We start from the raw sequence: 16,849 nt of genomic DNA, 5'->3' as shown, positions 1-16,849 counted from the left end.
AGGGGCCATGTCGGATGCATGGGGCGGCGGCGGCGGGGATGCGCCGTGTCGGAGGCGGCGGGGGCAGCCCGGAGCAGCGCTGGCGAGCGCGGGGCTGCGCTCGCGTCCCGCGGTGGCTTCCGGGTGCGGCGGAGGGCGGGTACGGTGTCCCTGCAGGGTCAGACAGCAGGGCGGGCTGCCTCTGGCGGCATGCCGGAAGCAGCGCGTCGGCTGGGGTGCTTCGCGGAGCACGCCGGGAGGCGTAGTCTTCCGGCAGGGGGCTGCCGGGCGGCCATGCTGTGTTTGCCAGTGCATGCCGGGAGGTGTAGTTTTTGCGGACTCGGCTGACGGGCAGCCGCATTGCTCTCGGGCGCGTGCAGGGAGGCGTAGTCCTTGCTAGCGGCGGGGCCCCCGCTGCGCGGCGCGAGGTGTCGTTTCTGTTGCCCCTTTCGAGTGGTTTTCTGCGGTGCCCGCTTCTCGGCAAGCGGTGCGTGCGTGCCACGGTGGCGCATGCGCGGTAGGGCGCCTCCCGGCGTCCCCTCCCGCGCGCAGCGCATGCGCGCTGGTGCGGGCCGCCGCGCGCTAGCTGTTGCCTGGTGACTGCAAGTCTATGCCGCGGGTCCGGCGTCGCGCATGCGCAGTGTGGCGCAGCCCGTGCTCACTGCTGCCGCCTGGCGAACACCGCCGGTACTCCAGGCGGAGCGCCGCGGGTGCGCGGCCGCGTGCCGGTGAGGGCGATGCGCTCCCGCGGTGCCTGCGAGGTGCTGCCCCCCGGGAAGGAACCGCCGCTGCTGCCCGACGTGCGCGCTGTCGGCGGGTGCTGGGCGCGGCGCCGGTGCCAGGCAGGCGTGCAGCAGTGCTGCTGCCGCCGCCTCCCGGCGGTGGGCGAGGGCCGAGGCCGTCGGCGAGGCGCGAGGCCTTGGGCGCCTGCGGGGGTGTCTCCTGCCCGCCGGCGCCCGGGGGTGGCGGGGCGGGAGGCTGCGAACCGCCCGCTGCGGCAGGCTGCCGCTCAGCTGGAGGCGGGCCGGGTCCGGGCAGACCCCGGGAGCCAGCCGAGAGCCGGCAGAGGGGAAGGAGGCGGACACCCACCCAGGCGCAGCCACCGGCTGCCCCTCAACTCGCCAGACCTCCCCCCGAGCCTCCCCCAGCCCCGCAGCTGCCCCCCGTGCAGCTGCCCCCAGTGCCGGCACATCCCCTGAGGCCTGTCCCGTAGCCCCAGGCCGCCCCCAAGCCCTGTCCCAATGGCAGCAAGCTGGCCCTTGAATGCGCTTGCTTCTCCCTTAATGTTGCGGGTGCCGTTAGCAGCCGTGCAGGGAAGGAGCGGGGTCTCCTGTGAAGGAGGGGCTCCGGCCTGGCAGGGAGCTACAGTAATAACAGTCGCTGCTGCTTCTTTCTCTCTCCCAGAGTCTGCGCCGAGGGCAGGGTTGTCTGTTCCTCCCTCGGGGATGCCGTTGACTGTGCCCGCCTCAGGCTTGTGTGGGTGGTCTCTGCCCGGCCTCCCTCTCCTCGCGGCGAAAGGGGACAGGCGGAGCGCTTACTGGCTGTGGGCAGGGGCTGCCATGGCTGAAGCTAGACAGGCCAGAGAAAGGTAAAAAGGAAGACATCGAAGGCTGTCTGACTGGCAGCTACCTCCTGCTGTAGGCAAGAGAGACCCTTGCCTCTCCCTGTGCAGAAGGATCCCTCTTTGTAGTCCACAGGAGGCCAGACCGACGGTGTGCACCGCAGGGTCTGTACGTGTCACCAAAAGCAACAGCAGCAACATTAAGTGAAATTTGGCTTTAATTCTGGTCATGTACTTAAGCGACTCTCGAAGTCTATACCTCAATCCTATGAATGACTAGTCATTTTTTGGAAGGACAAACTTTTTAACTTTAAAGTCCTAGACTGAAAACTCCACAGAACAGAATGAGGATTGAGCCACGGGACAACATGCCATCACCACTCTAGTGAAAAAAAAAAAATTTCAAATAAAAATCAGATTTAAGTATCAGTTTCCATCATGTTTCATTCATTACATTTCTACTGGCATCTAGGTGCTCAAAAATTAACTATACTGACACCACGTGTTACTGAAAATTTAGTTATGCATATAAAAATAAAAGGCTATTGCCCATAAAAATCAGTATGAACAGAATAGAAACACTTGACCCTAAAGATAACAGGAAGCTCTTAATTTATCGTAGATAAAACTCTACCTTTTACCTGAAAGGAAAACATTCGTAACTACCAAGGGACCAATTCAGGAACGAGGAGTGCTCTGTTAACAGCTTTTCTGCACTGGCAGCAAATTTGCCTTTTCTCTGGGTTTGATGCGAAATATCTGTAGTGCCCTTGAACGAACTCGCAAGAGTTTCTCCCCGCTCCCCCAGCCCCACGCGCGTGATTACCTGAGCAGCAAGTGGAATCAACCATGCAGGAGTTTCTTCACGTGACGCAGAAGGTGACACAGGGAAAAGAGGAGGCAAAAAACGAACCTATTTGTAGCACCCAGCCAATGGTGAAAACACAGGGAACGATTCTGCCAGAGGGGCTGTGCGGGGCTGGGCCATGCACCCCAGGAGCTCAACCGGCTGGTTTCTCTCCCCTTTGCCAGGTACCAGGGAGACGAGGACTCCTCGTGCTGCTGCCTCACCCTCACAGCGGGGCTGCCCCAGGAGAGCCGGGGGACCCTCACCACACTTCTGCCCTTGGAAACCTGGAAAGGGAAAGACCCTCCACACAGAGAGAGGTGCGTGGTGTGGATTTGACCCTCGAAGGAAGAAGCTGGCTGGCAGAAGGATGACTCGCCTCCCTGCGGCTCGGAGCTCCTCGCTGGAGTCAGCCCTGCCTGCGCCTGGCCGCTCTTCAGCCGTGCTGGGAGTGCCGTCCAGCCGATGGATGCTCCAGCAAATAGACATTCCAGCTAATTGCAGCTCCTGCTCAATACAGCTGCAGGTAATTTTGGCTCTGGCTAATGCAGGCTCCAGACAGTGGACACCCCGTCTTGTTCCAGCTCCTGCTTGCTACAGTTCTGGCTAATTGAAGCTTCAGCTGTGCACTGAAGCGCCAACTGATTTCAGCTGGAGTTTGTAAGGAGCAGGAACTATTTGCAACAGTCTGGGCTTCTGGCAAGGCCATAAATCAACTGCTGTCAAAACCTGAGTATTAGAATTAAACATCATAGTTGTACATTGTATAAATATTAATCAGTTTGTATTATTCATTAGTTAACAACTACTCTAAGCGGCGTACAAAGAAGAGCTGGACTCAAAGAGGGCATGTGGGGTCTGAAAAGCACCCTTCCCTCCAGAGACCATCTCAGACATTGAGTTCAGCCTGGTGCACGCCAGCCTGCCGAACTTTGGAGTCTGACACTATCAGACCCCCACCTCCATGCACCCTGCCCAGCCCCTGCTTTCCCCTGCAGCCCCCAATGCCCTCTCACCTGCCTGCAAAACCAGCCAACCTGGCTTCTGCTTTTGGCCCCCAAACCAACTTCGTGCCTGTTTCTGAGCCCAAAACCCCAGCTGCTGAGCCTGTTCTCAAGTCCCAAAAAAGCAGGACTTGATCTCTCTTTCTGAGCCCAAAGCCACACAACTCAGTCTGTTTCTGACCCCCAACATCAGCCAGACAAGCCTGTTTTCAAGCCCCGGGAACAGGAAACTTGGTCTCCATTTCTGGCCCCCCAAACCAGCTGACCTTGTCTGCTTCCTGACCCCCGCTGCAGTCCCCACGTGCGATGCGTAGGGGTGGGGGGAGTGTAGCCACCCCACAGCCCTGCACGCAAAGGGCCCCACATGCAGCGTGGGGGAGTGCCTGGGAACTTCGGAGGGCCCAGCCCGCTGTGGGGCACCACCGGCGTCACTTTCTTACGGCCGTTGCGTCAGCGCCGCCGGGCCCGCACCCCAAACGCCCCAGGCCGAAGGACCCCGCGGGGAGCCGGGCCCGCCCGCTCCCCCTCCAAGCCGAGCGCAGCCCGGCCCCCCCTCCGAGACCTCCCGGCCGCCGGCAGCTGCAGCCGGGGCCCCTCCCCGCCCGTGCGGGCACCGCGACCCGCCCGCTGCCGCAGGAGCCCCCGGGCCGCCGCTGCCCGACCCGCGCCCAGAGCCGCCGCGGCTGTCCAGCCCCAGCGAGGAGCAGCCGGGGACGCGATGAGGCCGGCCCTGCTCCCCCGGCCGGGCACGGGCTCGGCCCCCAAACCCCGCAACGGCCCCGGGGCAGCGCTCGTCCCAGGACCGCTTCCACCCCCGCCGGCCGCGGGAGGACCGAGCCCGGCCCCGCCCGCGGAGGCTCCGGCCGGGGGATCCCACATCCAAGACCCGCCGAGCTCGCAGCCCCGCAACGCGCCCGGCCCCACGGCCCCTCACCTGCCCCGGCGCGGCGGCTACCGCCCAGCCCGGAGCGGAACGGCACCCGCCGCCCTGCTGAGCCCGCACAGGCGCCCCGGCCCCGGCCCGCCCCCTGCCCCTATTTAAGCATCGCCCGGGCGGGAGCAGCAGCGTTGTCGCCGTCTCCCCGGTTCCCGACTCGGCCTTCCTCCTGCCGGAGGCTTCGGGGCGGTTCTCGTCCCTTTTTGCTCCGATACCTCCCGCCAGCTCGAGCCGAGCCGGTCCCGCTCCTCCGGGCCACCGGCGGTGTCCGTTCCGCCCCTCGGTGCCGGGCGCCGCCCGCTGGAGCCCCGCCGGGCCCGGGTGCTGCTCTCCGCCCGGCCGTGAGGAGCCGTCCCGGGGGGCCCTCGGTGTGTCCGGCCCGGTCCCACCCCGAACCGGGGAGAGCTGGGTGCGGAGCCTCGGGCAGGGCTGTCCCCAGTCCTGCCGATGGTCCCATCCCGCTGCCGCCCCCCTTCCCGCCCCGCAGACCTCCCCTGCCCCAGACCTCCCCTGCCCCGCACGGGGGGCGCACACGCGGTACCCGCGGGCAGGGGATCCCCGGGAGCTCTTTTAAATTTAAAATGTTCTGAATCACACGTGCCTCGAAACTTCCTTCTAGAGCTCCCCGCCTTCAACAGTTAGAGGTGCTTTTGAAAGACCTTCTTCAACAAGGAGCATCCCAGCAGGCTTTTAGCCTTTATTCACTAACTCTTACCGAACCCAAACATCTTCTGAAATTGAGGTGGTGTTGCATACAGGTATTTTTTGTAATTTAGTTTCCACTAGCCCACAGCCGTTACACAGACTATTTTCCCCGACACACTTCTTCAGTGGAAGGGCACAAAATACTAAAATAAATGCTTGCACTGATTCTTCAGTTCAGTCACCGTTTGTTTTGGTCACGACTTAGAGACAGATGTATGCCACTAGTATATCCTATAGAAGGGCAGCTCCAAATGCACATGAGATGGCTCTGACTAATGATTTTGCCCGTTTATCTTCAAAATGGTTTAGCACTATCTAGAAATACTATCAGGCTTTTTGACTATTAGTTCCACAAAGCTCTTTTCTTTCCCTTTCTCTTTGCCTTCCTCCTTTGTCTTTAGTAATTAATTCCATGAATCTCTGCTTCGGAGAGCTTTGCCTTTGTAAAGCTGCCTCCTGTTACATAAGTGAAACTGAATTTTTGCCCGAGTGTGTCCTTTATAACTAACCTTATTCATCCCAGTATAGGATCTGTTCCTGTTCAATTTCAAATCTTTTCTTTGCCATGCTGCAAATAGAACCGCATCCTCAGTGTGTTTTTTCAACTCATTATCAACAGTTACTTCAATCTTGTTATGATTATCAAATACAGTTGAAACATGCTGTGGTACAAATCACGTGCAAAGGCACGTGCTTCAGGCAGGCAGGCTCTTCTATTCAATGGCCAAAAAATACCATGGTCCTTTGCATATGCTCTGTCAGTTTGATAAAAATACTTGCTTTCCATTCAAAATTGAAGTCTGATACAAATTCCTCAGCTGTACTTACATTTTATGGCCAAAGGACTAGTGAAAAGTCTTTAAATCACCCCATCTGGTTAACACCGCACAGAAATTGCCTGACATACAAAATAAAAACATACGACCTTACGTGAACATGGAAAACAAGGTCAAAAATCCACTCGGCCACCTCCTCATCTGGAGACCTCCTAAGGTCTTAAGAGACAGACTCATCTGTAGCCATGTAACCGTATGGGGTTAAATCCCTTTGGGGATTTTTTTTTGTGTTCTTTTTACTAAACACTCCTGAGATTACCACACTAGCAAGATTGAGTTAATGTGTTAGTCAACTCCTCCTTTGTGATGCTGAAGACATGCATCAAGCTCTTCTCCAACAGACACTATATTCACAGAAAAAAGATTCAGATTTGATTTACTACATTTAATTTATGAACTCAGCTTTTTTCTGCAGGGTCCACACTATTAGAAGTATTTAATAGCCTAAGATGTTATACACGCATTTTAGCAGGACTTTCTAAACATCTAGGAAACCCTGGGCTTTCTAAAATCTGGTCTTGATACCATCAAGGCTATGCAACTTCGGCACTCCAACTCTGTCTTCCCAGCTATAAAATTCTAGTATCACTGCCTAAAAGGACTTGTGTTACAAGCCTGTTGTGGAAACCATTCATACTTTACAGAGATACTGTTCACATGGCTTTGAAGGGTTTTTTTCCTACAAATTTATCACTTAATTTTGATCATTCCTAAGATGAGTCTTCCTCATTTGGGCTGGAGAAAAGCACCAGCTGAGAGAGGTTTCTTGTTGCATTTGCTTACTGCTGAATAGAAAGAAATCAAAATGCTCTGCAAACACTGGAGAGCTAAGATTTAAAGCGTGCCTTTCAGACTGACTTCATGAGACATTGTTAAATTTGTCAACCCCATCTCCCCATCCTTTTTGTTGCATTCTAAATCTGATGGGAATTGTTAATTAGAGAAAATGCAAACAGTTCCAGATATCTCCAGTGCAACTGATATGGCAATTAACATGAGGGAGATCTGGAATCCAATTCATACTGTATGCACTATGACATCCCCTTCACTTCTTCCCAGAGAGAATTATATTGCAGTTGCTGGTGCTCACATGTCACTGGCTCCTAACTCCTTATTTGGCCAGGGGTCACTGTGTTGGGGTTTTGGTTAAAAAAAAAAAAAAAAAAAGTCTTTCCCACTCCTTTCCTTCTGTCTTGCTTGAGAAATCGGCAAGATGTTATTATGTATGAAAGTTGACAGCCTTTAAAAATGGTCTGCTTCACAAAAATGCTGTGGCATCCTTACTGTGCTAAGGAATTACAAAACTAAAAGTATGAACTTTGGATTTGAAAAAGTTAATCATATTACCCCTTTCTTTTTTATTATAACGATTTCACTAATGCAGTAAAGCATATAAGCATTTGGGTCATACTGATACATAAGAAAAACATTTCTCAATCAGGTAACATTGGTTTTATAAACAAAGGTCTGTTTATCAATATTATCAAACTACAGAGAAACGGCTGGTACCTTTGTCCTTCTAGAAATGGAGAGAAAACTGCAAGGAATACACCCTCTGTAATCCAGTCGCGGTATGCTGAGGTGCTGAGCACAACTTCAACATCCACCTGTGCAAAAGGAATACAGCACCTGTCAGCTTCCCAACGTCAGGGAATGAACAAAAGGATTCCACGATGAACACTACGCAATGCTGGACTGATGAGGTTTTAATCCCAAACAAGTACTTGGGTAACAGCGCGTGAAATGCCAATGGGAACTTCATGATATGTGATGCTCTGGCTGTGCTTGAGCGATGACATCACAGAGGTACTGCGTCTCCACTAAGGACTGTTTCAGCAGCAACACCAAGCAACTCGAAGGACTCCCTCGCCCCTGAGTTTAGGGGAGGCTGGGGACGGCTTTAAACTCTGCCACAGCTGATTACAAACACAAGTCTGCGCACTGCTACCCACCGTGTTTTCTGATATTGATGAGAACTCTCTACTAGCACAGTCTAGCTCTTGGTGGACAGCTGAAAACTCAGTTTGGCCTGGGCTGCCCTTCAATTCCTGGGAGAAAACGTCTCCCACATGCATCGATTGCCCTTTGCTGAACAGAAAAATAACATGCAATCTTTCTGAGAGCATTCTCCCAATTATGGCAGAGAATGCTCTCATTTTTATTACAGCAGCATTTAGGAGCACACTAGCAAGGCTACCACAGAACATGTGTATTTTAACTAGAGACAAACTACGATAAGCTGGTACATGAGCCAAGTCCCTCTCCTCACGGGAGAGGAGAGACTTTCAGACATTGGCCTCCAAGTTGTCCAAGGAGACAACTAATTTGTGCTCCTGTTTCCCACCACATACGATTCTCTCCTCACTTTCCAGATACCGCTACCAGAAGAGGAGGGGAATCTCTGATACACAGCTCTCAATGCATTTCTATTCTGTTTTCCTCAGAATGTATATTTCTCCTATGTTTTTGTCCACAGCTTTACAAAATCACAAGACATCCTCATCAAAATGGCCCTTTAGGAAACCAAACTGAGAAAGCTGAACAAAGACTGCATCTGAAACGGTATCTCTTTTTTGTGTCCCTCTCCCAGCAAGCACCCGAATGGAGTCCTCTGAGGAGCAGCTACCGGCTCCTTCTCAAAGCAGCGGCTGGTGGCAAGGTTTCCTGGCTGGCTTCCTGTGATCAATTGAACGGATCAAGTCTGTGGTTCTGACTTTATGGCTTATGCTTCATTTTTCTGTCTTCTGCACTATGTTGCTTGCTGGCCTTAACCATCCCCTCGCCTCTATCAAGTGAGCAATGTTTTCATGGCCAAAGTGCTCTTAACTCTGCATATCAATTTTCGAATATGCCACAACTTGCCATCCATATGATTTTCATTAAGGCTATCTGCTTATCTAACTGTTCTATTAGAGAGTCTAGATTTGACAGAAACCTCAGCAATTAGGTAAAAAGCTTTAACTGAACCATTTACTTTTCAACCTTTTACTTCTAAAAGACACAGAAAAAATCCTACTTTGATCCTGAATAAGTTAAGTAAACAAAGATTTCACCTTGAGGAATGTAACAGTCTACTTCTGCTCCAACAAGGAAACTACCCACTTGAGCCTCAAGAGAACCCAATGCTTGTCAGCTCTCCCAGCAGGTCCTTCTCAGCAAGCCACTGGCATTTGTCAATTATATTGTATTTAGGTACAATATTGTATTTAGGTACAATATAACAGAAGAGTCTTACCACCTGGCACTGGCTTCCAGTGGATAAGATTTTAAGGACTGGATCAGAAAATTAGTTGTCTCTATATTTACAGAAGGTTGCCACCTTGGGCAAACAGCTTGAGAGTATGCTTTGATACTGGCCTATACAAGGCAACTCACATCTTAGGGTGGATGCCATTAATAACAGAATCACTCTATGCATAATGTTGCACTGTATATCTGTGGATATGCTGAACAGATGCACATGGTATTTACATTTTTTAAATTAAAAAAAGGACACTGAGAAAATTGGATACGGATTTAAAACGAAGAGCAGCGCTACTGAAATCATCCCTAGGATCAAATATTTACCATGTAAGAGGAATACCTTGAACAGCAGTGCCCTCTCCAGCCTAGTTCTGCAACACTAAGACATGATCACATACATCTAGTCTTTACATGAATGAAACCAGCTCATTCAACCTCTCCTGGCAGGATCAAGAACAAATCAGGAGATGACTTTTTCCTTGCAGATAGGAATCAAACAGCTCAGGATTACAGAGCAATGCTACTGCTCCTTTCAGGTTTCTGGAAAGATCTTCGCCTTCCCAGTGAATTTTTGCTTTTCACTTGATGGGTAGCCTGCCAAATCAATAATCTACAAAGACGCACTCTTTCCAGAAACACCAAACACACTCTCATTTGCCTCACTCTTATGGGGCTTCCTAGACACATAGCCTTGCTCGCTCACGCACTACACAGCCATACCGTGCTCTGGGTTACACATACAGACCCTATGGTGCACGTTGGTGGTCTGGCCTGCTGCGGACTATGAAGAGGGATCCTTCCTCACCCGGAGAGGCAGGGTCTCTCTTGCCTGCAGCGGGAGAGGCAGCTGCCAGCCGGACGACCTTCGATTTCTTCCCCTTTACCTTTCTCCGGCCTCTCCGGCCTCAGCCGCAGCAGCCCCTGCCCACAGCCAGTAAGTGCTCCGCCCGTCCCTTTTCCACGACGCCGCGAGGAGAGGGAGGCCGGGCAGAGACAACCCACGCAAGCCGGAGGCGGGCACAGTCAACGGCATCCCCGGGGGAGGAACAGACAACCCTGCCCTCGGCGCAGCCTCTGGGAGAGGGAAAGAAGCAGCAGCGACTGTTACTACCGTAGCTCCTTCCCCGCACGGCTGGAGGCCCTCCTTCCGCAGGGACTTCTGGAGACCCCGCTCCTTCCCCGCACGGCTGCTACCGGCACCCGCCTCCTTAAGGGAGAACCAAGCGCATTTGAGGGCCAGCTTACTGCGAGCTTACTGCCGCCGGGACAGGGCTTGCTGGTGGCCTGGGGCTACGGGACAGGCCTCAGGGGAGGTGCCGGCGCTGGGGGCAGCTGCACGGGGGGCAGCTGTGGGGCTGGGGGAGGCTCGGGGGCAGGCCTGGTGAGCTGGGGGGAAAGCCGGGGGCTGCGCCTGGGCGGCCGTCCGCCTCCTTCCCCTCTGCCCTTCCACCAGCCCTCACCTGGCTCCCGGGGTCTGCCCGGACCCGGCCCGCCTCCAGCCGAGCGGGAGCCTGCCGCAGCGGGCGGTTGGCAGCCTCCCGCCCCGCCACCCCCGGGCGGCCGGCGGGCAGGAGACACCCCCGCACGCTCCAAAGGAGCTCGCTCGCCTCACCGGTGGCCTCGGCCCTCACACGCCGCCGGGAACCGCGCCCGGCGCGCCGCCATGCTCCTGGGTACCGCGGATGCGCCGGACGCCCACGACGCGCCGGAGGGACCAGAGCCGGCGCGCGCACGCCGGGCCGCAGTTCCGCGCTTCGGCCACGAGGCGGGAGCAGCAGCGAGCACCCGGCAGAAGGCGCTTGCCCAGGGCCGGCACCGGCGCCGCGGTTCCAGGCTTTGCGCGCCCAGCACCCGCCGACAGCGCGCACGTCGGGCGGCAGCGGCGTTTCCTTACCGGGGGGCAGCAACGAGCGCGGCGGCAGCACCTCGCAGCACCTTACCGGCACGCGGCCGCGCACCCGCGGCGCCCCTCCTGCAGTACCGGCTTTTGGTCGCCGGGCGGCAGCAGCGAGCGCTCCCCAGCGCGGCTCCCGGCAGCCCCCGCCGCCGCCGCAACGGCGCGGCCTCCCCCGCGCCCCCGCTGCCCGGGGATGACAAGGGCAAACTCAACAGACCAGGAGATGACAAGGGCAAACAGACTCTGGGAGCACAAGGCGAAGGGAGAGCCCTGAAAGAAAAACAGGCGGCCCTGAAGCACACCAGCAGGCAGCGATGAGAGGCAGAGTGCGGACCACACCAAGCTGGCAGGAGCGGCTGATAAGCCAGAGCATCATGCTGCCATCCAGAGGGACCTCGACAGGCTCGAGAGATGGGCTGACACGAACCTCGTGAAGTTCAGCAAGAGGTGTAACCGCCAGCCTGCTTTTTCCTTCAAGGGTAGGACTCAGTTCTGTTATTTGAGGAAAAACCCTCATCTCACCTGTCTGTGCTTCTGCCCTACACCCAGACTAGAGCCCTGCAAGAAACTTCGACAGTTCTCAACTCGTCCACCCTCTCAGCAATGGCAGTGTGTCGTGACTGCACAGTATCGAACGGAGACCTCAGATCTTGCTGCCCAGAGAAGCTGTGGGTGCCCCATCCTTGGAAGTGTTCAAGGCCAGGTTGGACGGGCCTTTGGGCAACCTGACTGAGTGAAAGATGTCCCTGCCCATGGCAGGGGGGTTGGAGCTAGATGGTCTTCAAGGTCCCTTCCAACCCAAACCGTTCTATGACTCTATGATGATTCTGTGATCTGAGAGCACTGAGGGGAACGCAGGGTGGCACAGGGGAAGGTTACTGTAGTGATCCTAACCGGAAGACTAATGTACAGTTGAGGAGTTAGAGATCAACATAACAGTCAACCTGAGAAGGCACACGTCCCTGCGGTGCTATGCTGCAGGTATAGCTTGGCCTTCAGGCATGTGTTGTGCTGCACATAGACCTTGGGCACAGGATAAACTTAGCTGACTAATAGTGGCAAAGGAGCCTGTAGGCAGTTCCTACTTGGCACTGGTGATTACATGTATTTGTCTTTAACTTACACTGAAGCAGCAGGTTCTTACGTGAACACTCTCTCGTTTGACAGTAAAAGGATGAATAGAATTCTTTCTTACAAGAAAATCCTGTAAGAGCTCTAAAGACCAAGATGTCAACAGAACCTCCCCACAGACAGGAGCTGCACTGTGGGCCATGCCTTAATTGGAGGTCTCTCTGGTTCTGCACAATGTGATGTTCCCAGCATCTGAAGGAATGTAAGATCACACTATGCTCTTTTTTCCTGCTAGTATTAGCTTCAGTAAATGGAGTTTTGAGCAATAATTTGCAGAGTCTGAGTGCCTTTCTTAGTGGAATCACAATGAACATTAGCTCTGGTGCATGATGGTTACAAACCTCAGGGAAGGTCCTGTTTAGGGTTCAGGGCTTACAGTTGATTATCTAGGGACTTACTTAGACTTTTACATTTAACACAGTAAGTCCTAAAGTGATAAACTACAAATCTCAGAACCCAAGCGGTCATTGGGGATTTAGAGCTTATGGATGAGATTAGTTTTTTACATCCGGTGCCCTGATCAATAAACGAGTCAACAGTAAACCCTGATAAATAAAGAGCCCCACAAAATAAAGTAATAAACAGTAAACCCCTGAGTGAGAAACCACTGAAATCCACAAAATCTAAACAATAAACCATAAGTTAGAAACTCTGAGCACTCAGTTTTAAGCAAGAAATGCCAAAGAATATGCAAGCAGGAAAACGGTAAAGAGAAAAGTAAAAAGAAGATGAGAATTTTTGCCTGTAGCTTTACAAGTTTCCCCTTCATGTGGAAGGGCACCAGAATTGGAATACACACATACCACAAACACTTTGCAATTGCTGTTTATAGGCTTGGTTTCAGCCACCATTCATAAGTGACCATATGTAAGAATCAATCCATAGATTGATTCACTGTACTAAGCTGCACTTCCACTGAGCCTATCTGCAACACAGCAAGCACTAAATCTCCATTACAGACAATTAACTTAATATTTGTGGTACTCTCAGCTCTGTGGGCAAATATCCAGAGCCAGTGACACCTGTAACCACCAACGAGCCTCTCCTTAAGGGAAGTGGTACCTGCTGAGAGAAAGTGTTTGTGACAACTGGTAACACCATTCCTGCAGTCACTAACACCACCCCAAAAGCCTTTTCCTCTGTCAAGTAAATCCCACTCTAAAGACTGACCAGAAAATGCCTCACAGAGTTGCCAGAACAAGGGTAAAACACTGCAGCTGGGAAAACACTTTTTATTATGTAAAATAGACTGGGTTTTTTAGCCTGTTACTCACATGATGAACATTTGTAGTCCAAGGTACCTAAACACTTTGCACATCAAGCAAATTCCCATTGCCAGGCCTGCACATCACTCACCAAACACCCAAACTTCAGCCTCCCAGACACGATTTCCAGCTCCCTCCACCCAGTGGTACCCAGACCGCCACACATCTGTCTCATCCCCAACTAGGGCACAACTGCCTTCCACCCACCCAGTCTCCCTCACCTATGATGCAGCCCCAGGACTTAGCCGTGCCCACACTGCAAGTTGGAGCTTGTCCTTTGCGTCTGGCCGCAGATCCTGCAGAGCTAATCTGTGATGCTCCTTCAACCACCAGACTATGCTTCAGCACCTGCAAAAGGCCAGAATGGCTGTTACCGAGAGGCCAAGCAACTGCACAGCCCTTCCAGAACTATCCCAAATACAAGGCCCATTATTGCTCCCACAATTACAACTGACCCTCTGTGCTGCTTCAGGCATGTTTTCTAGCTCTCCTTCAACACCAAGATGCCACAGCAGTCGTCACAGATGGTCAGGCTTGCTCAGGCACCCAGTTAACTCCAGCCCATGGCAGATGGTACTCCTCAGGGCAACTGCACCACAGGCACTGCAATACTGGAAGTGTCTGTCTATCTTGGCGTAAACATGTAGACAGGTCAAACAGAAAGGAGAAATGAGCAGTCCCCGCTGATCTAGCCACCCTCTCATTCACCACAGGCAGGAGAAGGAAAGTAAAGATTTCAGACTCCAAAGTGACCACCCACCACTGTGCCTGACAGCGCTAGATATTCAGTGAGCTGTCACCAGAAACACTCCTCTCATCCACCCCGAGAGCAAGGAAGCCAGCCAGTCCCGTGCCACCTCTCCAGCCCTTCATCTTTCACATGCAACCCATGCTTCTTCACTTAGCACAGCCCTAGCCCTTCTCCCACTGAAAACACAGGCACACGACACCCATAGCACCCAAAGTTTTAGGTCATCTTCAGACTGCTCAGAAAGCAGCATTCAGCAAAGATAGGGAAAAAAACCCATGGCCTTTAAAAACTCTAAACACAGGAGAGACTCAGCTAGCAGGAAACAAGACTCTATCCAAGACAGTGACAGAAGCAGGGTTTTGCTTTACTCATGTTGCTTAAGAGACAACACAAGCGGCCCAAGTCAAACAGACCTTGCTAGAAAGTCCTAGTGACAGAATGGTGTGCCAGAAAGCAGATTCGGGTCCAGGTTTCTGCTGCACACAGGCAGAAGAGGAGCAGAAAGAGGCTGATGCAAGGAAGACACCGGTTTGCATAAAGACAGATCCATTGGGAAACGGGGCTTGATGCCGGTATCACAAGTATGATTCAAGCCGCAGTGGGAGGCAACCCTGCCTGGGCACTGCCTCATGTACCCCAGGGCCGAGTGTGGCTGGGCTGAGATCCTCAATGTGTTGTCTCCAGGGAGCGACAGCCCCAGCAAGTGGGAGGCATCCCCAAGCTCACAGCCACCGAAGGGTCTTGCTCGCCTCAGTGGTGTCCCCAGGCACTCAGCACCGAGCAGTCCTGAAACAACAAAGTCGGTACCGAGCCCGCGATCGGGACGGTTTTCCGAGATGAATAACTCAATAACAACTAGTTTGTTATTAAGCAGGCATTCTTTAATACAGCGCTGGGCAGCACTGGGGATTTGTCCACCACGAGTGCTCCAACGGGTTAGCAAAGCACCTCAGTTTATATACAGAAAAATCATACATATTCATCAGAATTCTAAAAAGGGCGGTCTTATGTGGATGAGTTCCCGGAATTCATTTGCATAGTCCAAGCATGCGCAGTAAAATTAGAGTTAGGGTCTTTTCACCCTCTGGTGGTCATTCATAGTCTTCCTCACACTGTCCGCTAATTGAACTTCGGGCTTCCTTTGTCCATACATGGTCATGGAATTGGCTCATCCATCCTTTGGCCTCAGAATGTTACAAAAGGGTCAGTTTGAACTAGTTCTTTAGCACTTATCTTGACACAAACGTCTCGAGTCCCTGTTATCAATGATATATTCAGGAGACATAACGAGCTACCTCAAGGCCCATTTGATCTTGCCAGGAAGGGAGTTACACGTCTTGAAACATCCTATTATCAACTCTGCTCAGCAAATAATTAAAACTATGCAAGTAAAGCTTTTATGTATCACACTAGGGTCTCAGCCAGGGACCGTCAGTGATTTAACCCTTCATTCAGTCCCAACCTTCGAAGCCTGCACGCCACTGTCATGCTGGTTGCAGGCACCGCGCATGCACCGGCTGCCAACGTTGCGGGTGGGGGAAGGCAAGGTAGAGGCAGCGAGAAGCGCCCACAGCACGGTACCGCACGGCTCCTGTTCTCTGACGCTCGCCCCCGGCGCTCACAGCGCTGTACCACACCTGTGCCGCTCTCTGTAGTATCGGCCCGCCCCAGCGTCCTCAGCACGGCGGGCTCACACATGCGCACTGGAGCCCGCTGCGCATGCCTCTGCACTGCAGCCCGTCCGCAAGCAGAGGGTGCTGAGGTACAGGTGCGTGAGCACCGCGGAGCAGCTCCGAGACTGCCCGTCCCCACGACGGGAGGGAGCACCAAGAAGCCGACACAGTCTGCTGCCGAGCTGAGCAGCAGGAAGGAGCAGCGAATGTAGTTGGTGCTCTTCCTCGTTACTTGCGGAACATGGCGGGTACTGCGCATGCGGCGAACTGCAGTACTGGGTTGTGATGAACTGAGGGCAGCAGTGAGCCGGACGGCGGCGCTGCACATGCGTGTGCCCCCCACGCTGCAGTACTGGACTGTGATCGAGGGAGGGCAGCAGTGAGTACTGGGTTGTGGTCAAGACGGCGGCCGCTATGAAGACGGCGGCACTGCGCGTGCATGAGAGAGCAGGCTGAAGCACTGTGCTGCGATGAGCCGAGGGCAGCAGTGAGCCCCGCGGCAGTACTCCGCATGCGTACACCACCTCCACCCCTCCCACCACCCCCCGCACAGTAGTGAATTGTGATCAGCTGTAAGCAACCTTGAGGCGGCGGCGGAAGGGAACTGCGCATGCGTAAGAAAGCAGGCTGCAGTACTGTGCTGGGATCAACCGGGGGCAAGAGGGAGCGGGGCGCCGGCACTGCGCATGCGTGTCCCCCCACCTCTGCAGTACTCGCTGTTTATCAACTGGTGGCAACAGCGAGCACGATGGCGGCAGTGTGCATGCGTGCCTCCAGCGGCAGTACCGCGTTGTGACGAGCGGAGGGCAGGTGGGAGTGCGGTGGCGGCACTGCGCATGCGTGAGGTGGAGAGCTGGCAGGAGGGCGCGGAAGCCATCAACGGGGGCTGGAGAGATTGATAGAGAAGAAGAGAGACAATGAGCAGGAGAGAGCGACTGGGAGAGGAAAAGAAGGGCGGCGAGCAAGCTGGACAGACGGCTAGAGTTGGTGGGAAGCATCGTCAGGCAGAGGGATAGAAAC

This window comes from Gavia stellata, chromosome 11 (assembly GCF_030936135.1).
Source record: "Gavia stellata isolate bGavSte3 chromosome 11, bGavSte3.hap2, whole genome shotgun sequence".
NCBI lineage: Eukaryota > Metazoa > Chordata > Aves > Gaviiformes > Gaviidae > Gavia > Gavia stellata.
Note: the sequence above shows the minus strand (reverse complement) of the source record.